This window comes from Octopus sinensis, linkage group LG27 (genome assembly GCF_006345805.1).
Source record: "Octopus sinensis linkage group LG27, ASM634580v1, whole genome shotgun sequence".
NCBI classification, from domain to species: domain Eukaryota; kingdom Metazoa; phylum Mollusca; class Cephalopoda; order Octopoda; family Octopodidae; genus Octopus; species Octopus sinensis.
In genome coordinates this window covers 17,426,797-17,434,077 of record NC_043023.1, presented here as the reverse complement: position 1 = coordinate 17,434,077, position 7,281 = coordinate 17,426,797, and the positions used below count along the sequence as shown (strand labels likewise).

At 37.3% G+C, this 7,281-nt stretch overlaps 1 long non-coding RNA gene across 1 annotated transcript in view; it reads right to left on the bottom strand.

Moving 5' to 3' along the window:
- The window catches only part of LOC118768105, a 19,724-nt gene extending 13,533 nt beyond the window's left edge, over positions 1 to 6,191 (bottom strand). The window contains exons 1-3 of the long non-coding RNA XR_005003984.1: positions 6,100 to 6,191; positions 3,167 to 3,265; positions 694 to 696 (exon numbers count right to left, since the gene is read on the bottom strand). This is a non-coding gene — a long non-coding RNA (uncharacterized LOC118768105). The remainder of the gene's footprint in view (positions 1 to 693; positions 697 to 3,166; positions 3,266 to 6,099) is intronic.
- Positions 6,192 to 7,281: the final 1,090 nt, after the last annotated feature.

Below are 7,281 nucleotides of genomic sequence, written 5' to 3'. Positions count from 1 at the left end.
ATACTCCAAGTTTGTTTAGAAAAACCTTGCTTGTGTCACACTTTTTTTCGTAATTTATTGCCTTCACAGAGTTTACCGTTTTAAAAGATTAAATTAGAAAATTGGACAAAACAGAAAACACAAATGAAAAAATAAAAAATAAAAAAGAGAAAAACAAAACAATTCACCACTTTAGGCTATTGGGGCACGCCAGTATGCTTGCCGCGTTGCCATGGGTGATGGCGAGGCTGAGGCAATGGAACAGCCAAGCGCCGTCACGAGCCTCACCAGTTGCCTCTGCTGGGCGAATTGCTAGTGAGTTGCCAGTGAAGACAGGAAACTCGCAGTTAGTGGACCGACTCCACCAAACGTCTGGAATGCCACCGGATGGAAAAAATGTAGATGGCTGACTGATCGCGAGTTTCCTGTCTTCAATGGCAACTCACTAGCAATTCGCGTACATTTTTCTCACATCTGGATTTTATTAATTATTACCAATGTCTTAAAATTTTTAAATATTTTTTCTTTAACCGTTCTTCTCTCACAGAACTTGTGTCTTTTCTCTTTCATGCTTATTTCAGCACAAACCTTCCGTCCGCCTGAAACCGTTTCACACTCGTATACTTTCCCACACATCCATCACACCTTCCTCATTCCTCTCGCCTTTTCATTTCCTTCCCACTCGTGCACACTTCTACCTCCTCACATCCACACTTTCTTCTTAACGACAACACACACACCAACATCTCGCATACCCAACGTATCTACGCCACTAAACTTCTGAATTTGCATACTTCTAGTCACATGCATATCTCAAGCAACAGTACACACACACACACATTCCTATATGTCCCGATTCAGATAAGGTTCCACTTCTATACTTGCACACAGACACCCATCTCTCTTCCTTATTAACTCCCTCCTCATTCAACTGCATTTCATCCGGTTCCTAACACTTTGGCCGTTTTCCTTCTCTCTCTCTCTCTCTCTCTCTCTCTCTCTCTCTCTCTCTCATCTTTTATTCTTCTTTCTAACTCCTCTAGGCTTTTCCTTTCCTTCTGATGAAGGACTTACCTCTGAAATCTTGAGATTTTCTCTTCTATTAAAGCATTAAGCTAACAGCGTATCTGTTGAACGCTGTCCTGTCTATGATGTCCTTTATTATTATTCAAAGCATTTACATTGTACATCAATGTCTGTCTGTCCGTTTGTATTTATGCATGCATGTATGTATGTATGTATGTATGTATGTATGTATGTATGTATGTGTATGTATATATATATGTATGTATGTATTTATGTATGTATGTATGTTTGTATGTATGTATGTATGTGTGTGAGTGTGTGTATGTATGTATGTATATGTGTGTGTGTGTATGTATGTGTGTATGTATGTATGCATGTATTTATGTATGTATGTATGTATTTATGTGTGTGTGTTTGTATGTATGTATGTATGTGCGCATGTATGTAAGAATATGCAATTTCTGGAATAATATATATTCTACTTCCAAATCACTGAGATGACCATGGCTTCGTAAATATATACATCTGGAAAAAAAATAATGAAAAAATTGTTAGAAATTAATGAAATTAACTCTAAATTTCAGGATGATCATCACACACACACAAACAACCCCCCCCCCCATATATATATATATATATATATATATATATATATATATATATATATATATATATATAAATATATACATTCACACATACATACATGCATGCATACATACATGCATGCATGCACACATGCATACATACATACACATATATCCTTATAAAAAGTAAAGTTTGTTTCTAAGTTGACCGCTGAAAACACTAAATATAATTGTTAATATTTCAGGTTTTTGTGTCATTGAAATTAATTTGACCATTCCGCAAATAACTGTGCACCTGTTTTCGAAAACGGAAAGGCAGGAGTAAGGCGAGTTGGTGATGTGTCAGATCCGATTTCTAGCAATCCACGTACTGTCTTTGTCTTTTCTCGCCGTAATGCTTTTTAGACACTGAAAATATTCAACCTATCACTGAATCCATTGATAGGTTTATCAGATTTATCAAAATTTATCTCAGACATAAAGAAATTAAAACATATTTCACAGTCACACACATGTCGCGTTTCTTTTGAGGTTCAGTGTATAGCAACACAAACCAACCCTTCATAATCACACGCCAGAGAGCAGGGAAAACAGTTATCAGCACCGTTTGTCCGTAAATTTCCCGAAGAACGATTCCTTGCTCCGAAATACTGAAATGCTAGAGAAGAGTATAAACCACTGACTTGTATTATTAATATTTTGTTACAACTTGCATTCATTTGGCTTTAAAGAAAAACTATTTAAAAGATTTATATGTATGAGACAATGCTTCTTGAAAACCACAGCTGCGCGCGCATGCACACACACATGCACACACACACAAGCACACATGCACGCATGCATTCGCGTACGCCAACACAGAGTTATACAATCAATTACACTGAAATCAAGAGGCGATGTTTTACTTACAACCGGTCGGCGTTTTGTAAGAAATATCGTACTCTTCCTTATTTCCACTTTTTCTTTTGGCTTCTATCCTCTCGCCGTTATTCCCAATGTTAAACTCCGGGTAACTGAAACTAATATATTACAATTGATAAATTGTTTTTTTTTTATATTTTTGTTATTTTCTATGTTTACATGTTTTTTTTAAATGTAATCCCACACAAAATCAATTGTACCCTCATCGATCTTTTTGTCAAACCTTAAGGTTCATAACGAAAACATTATCATAATCATTAGTATGCGGCGGCGAGTTGACAGAATGTTTAGCATGCCGGATAAAATGCTTAGCAGTATTTTGTCCGTCTATACATCCTGAGTTCAAATTCCACCGAGGTCGACTGTGCCTATCACCCTTTCGGGGGTCGTTGGAATGATTACCAGTTTGACACTGGTACCGACTAACCCCCCACCCCACCGCCCCAACAAACTGTCAGACGTTCTGCGTACGGGAGAAAGGATTATCATTATGGAATTATAATATTATACAACAATGAGATATAAAGTATATCGGTAATCTTTGCTGAAAGTGTTCAAAAGAAAAATTATTAAATAATTTAAGATGTTAATTATGAGTAAGGAGATGATATATACTTCGCATTGAATGTCACCATTACTGTATGCCATTGCTGTACAATTATTTTATCTTTCTGGAACCATGATGTAGAATTCGTCCCTGTTCCACGGAAAATGAATACGTCATCATCTGATGGTTTTTTCAACCGAAATTCCACCTGCAAATGGAAAGTAAACTCGAACCAGTGACAAATCTCAGAGAATGAGGGATGGCAGAGTTGTAAGAAGAGAATGGAGACTAGGATGTGATATAAGGAGAGAGTAAGAGGGCGAGAATGAGATGGAGAGAATCGTGGGGGGAAGAGTGAGACTTTGAGTGCAGGAGAAAAAGACTAGAGAATACAGAAAATAAGAGGAAGAGGAGGAGGAGAGAGAGACAGACAGACAGACAGACAGAAATACAGACGGAAGGAAAATGAGAAGACGAAATGCTATGTCGCGTTAGAAGTGCAAAATTTAGACAGAAAGTGATTTGGTTTGAGAGGAAAATGTGGCTGACTTACGAGACAGAGAATCAGACTACTAACTAATGAGTCATGATTTCGGAGTCTTTCTAAAAGTTTTGTTGCATCTATAGGAACTAGAAAACCCTGACAAAATCAGGATAAAATAAAAACAAAGTAAAAAACGGCAAGAATCGATCCCACATCAAACACATATCGATGTTCTGTGGAGGAATGAAGAGAGATATCAGGAACGGAAGTAAAGGAGTTGTGACATCACCTCAAGAAAGGGGCTTTCGATCTGCCTCTTCCTTGGTCTAGACTCTTAGGTGAAGCGGATGCCAGAGGGACAGTAGCTTCTGACCAAATGCTGGGGTACGCGTGTAGGTGTGTCCATCAAGTTCTTTTGACCCTGGTAGAGTGTAGCTTTTCTGAAGTTCGTCTCGAATTAAAAGCATTTTTACTGTCCCATCTACATATTCGTGAATTTCATCCTTCCACCTCTTCCTTCTAAAATGCAAGACAAACGTTTTTCCTCGCTGACACATAACCTTCTCATAATCTCTCTCCTTCTTTCTCAACCTCATGTCTACTCAACCCTTTATTCCTACACTTATAACCACTCACCATTCTTATTTCGATCTTAGCAGTTAAAACTCTTTGCTATTCTACTTCAAAATATTTATTCCTCATCGATCCAATTCAGGTGTTAATTCATCGCTTTCCAAACTCCTCCTTAAATCCCCTTTTCTTCTTAGTTATAATGCTCATAATCCCTTTTAACCTTCGCGCTCTTCTTACACCAAAGCACCGATGACGATATCGAACCATTCCACATTCTGATCCATTTGTACCAGTCTCTTTCGTAACCTAGAAGTATTCCTCGTCAACACACTGATTCAATATCGAGACACTCTTGGTTATGTTGCTGTCTATGAAATCCAACGTCTCTGCGATCTGAAGACGTTTGTCACATTATGCTATCGTTCCTTGAAGGATGAAAGACAAAGTCGACTTCGGCGGAAATTGAACTCGGAAAATAAAGATCCGGAATTAAATACCACGAGCGTTGTGTTCTACGCTCTAATTATTCTGATTCTTTTATAATAATACTACTACTAATAATAATATTAATAATAATAATAATAATAATAATGAGAAGAAGAAGAAAGAAGAAGAAGAAGAAGAAGAAGAAGAAGAAGAAAAAGAAGAAGAAAAAGAAGAAGAAGAAGAAGAAGAAGAAGAAGAGAGGATCGCTGTGCAACAGGATGACTGCCTGCAGCAAGGTCGCACCCCTGCATGGATGACAAGCGAGCGAACGCTGCTAATGCGTCAAGGACCCCTTGAAAGGGAAATTGCAAACATCAGGTAAGTAACAATCTATTACCTAAAGAACAGAAAGGCTGCAGGAACCAAAGTAGGGCAACAAAAGATCACCTATTAGATGATAAAATGATAATTAGAAATTGCAGAGGTAGATGATTGGCAGGAGTGAATGTAGCATGGTTAGATTAGAAAAAAGCGTATGACATGGTACCACACAGTTAGATAAGTAAAACAAGGAGCAGGTTTGAAATAGCCAAAAACAAAAAGCATGGAGAAAATGCTAAATGAAAGTATGGAACATTGGAATACTGAAATGATCGGAGAAAAACAAAAACCCGGAAAAGTGAACATCAGACGTGGAATATTTCAAGTTGATAGCTTATCTCCGTTACTATTCGAATTGGCCATGAAAAGTGAAAATTGCTTACGATTTGGTTAAAGGAAATGGTCAGATAAATCATCTTCTTTTCATGGACGATACAAAAGTTTATGCGAAAAATGAGAAACAGTTTGAAAATCTTGTAAATATTATCCGCATTTTCTCAAATGACGTTGGTATGGAATTTGGGATAGAAAAGTGCGCTATATTGAAAATAAAAGGAGGAACATTTGAAAGAAGCCAGGGAATTGAAATGCCAAATGGGCAAAGAATGGGAGCAGTTGAGAAAGGACGGTGGTAAAAGTAGTTGGGAATACTGAAAGCAGACGAAATAGAAAATGAATGAAAGAAACGACCAATTGGGAGTACACAAGGAGAGTAAGAAAATCATTGCAGTCAAAGCTGAATTCCAAAACCCTTATTAAAGCAAAGATCAGTGTCCTTAATCAGATACCCGGCGAAAATGATGAAAATCTAAATAAAAGGCCGGACCTTAGTCCCCAAGTCTCGCTAGTGAAACAGAAAAAAAGGAGAAATAAATACGAGATGAATAGGTTTCTATGCGTCGTGTATGTTTTATAGCAACACTCATGCCACAAAATGAAAACACTGCACAATATTCCATTGAAATTTAGAAGCAAAATTAGTCTGGATCTTGTTCTATCGTGAAACCCCGCCAAAGAAACTTGCTAACATAAAAAGATAGATTTTAAAAATGAAATAAACATCAGAAACTGAAATTAAACATTAAAAAGAAAACACTAGTAATTATTGTAAAACAGCAACAAATCTGTAGATTGGTTATTCAATGAGAATCATCTTGAAATTCTAAAAAAGGAATTACCTTTTCAATAGGCAAATTGTCCCAGTACAAATAAATAGGGCTTTTCTTAAATGAGGTTTTGGTCATCTCAAATACTTTCTGCCAGCTTTTACCTAAGTATACAAACAAGATGTTTACACTTAAACGGCGGAAAAGTGTTGCATGAATGTGTGTGACAAACGGACAATAATCGAAAAAATCTCTTTTTCATAAAGCTAATTTTTATATTTATTTTCATTAAATTAAGCACAAAAACTAAAATAATTGTTGGTCTTAAACAAATTGAGACGAATCGGTGCACTTTTTCCATCCAGAGCTAGTTGAAGCATTATTTTTTCTGTATTATCTAAACCATCATTTTCAACATCATCTGCTTCATTTGATGATGAAAGAAAATCAGAAAAACACTTCTTCATCGCTGTTTAAATCATCTATTTACGACTTGATTTCTCCCATTGATAAGGGCCGCTTACGCTTAGGCGCATTTAATTTAGCAGACGCTCGAGCCTCAACTGATGACGGTCATATCTGTGTAAAGTTTTTGTGACACCAATAGGATTTTAAAGAAAAAGAAGGTGCATTGCAGAAGTTTCCAGGATTTTTCAGGAAATACATTTATTTATTTCAAAGAAAGCTGAGTGAACCGGTCCAATTCCTCGTTCCACATCTCGCTCAGGATTGTGTTAGGTGCAAAGCACACTTCTAAGGCATGCAAAGTGATTAACTCGTTCCAGTGGTGTGCCCGAAATTATGATGTTAAAGTCCAGAAGCGCAGAATTCGGGATTGATTAGGCGAAGAACTGAGATTTCTTAGAATTTACAGTGAGCTCAAAACGTTGATACGCAATGGTGAAATAACTGACAGATCGTTGCAGTTCTAAGCTTGAGTGACCGAGTGACCACGTTGCCATCGACGAAGTGAAGTTCTGAGATTCGCTTGGAACTGGTAAGATTCGCTTGGAACTGGTAAGATTCTTTGACCGAAACCTCACCAGGCTGAAGAGTCTTTCATCAAAACGATATCTGATGTCCTTTCCCAGCTGATCCGAGGGAAGTTCATAGATCATTGCAGGAAGGTTTCGGGAGAAAAGCATAGTAGCGGGTACATAAACTTGTTTCAATCCAGATGTAATTGGGAATTCTTCTGAGAGTCCATCACGAGGAAGGAAACGCCCAGTCATACCATTGTATGATCAGGTAGAA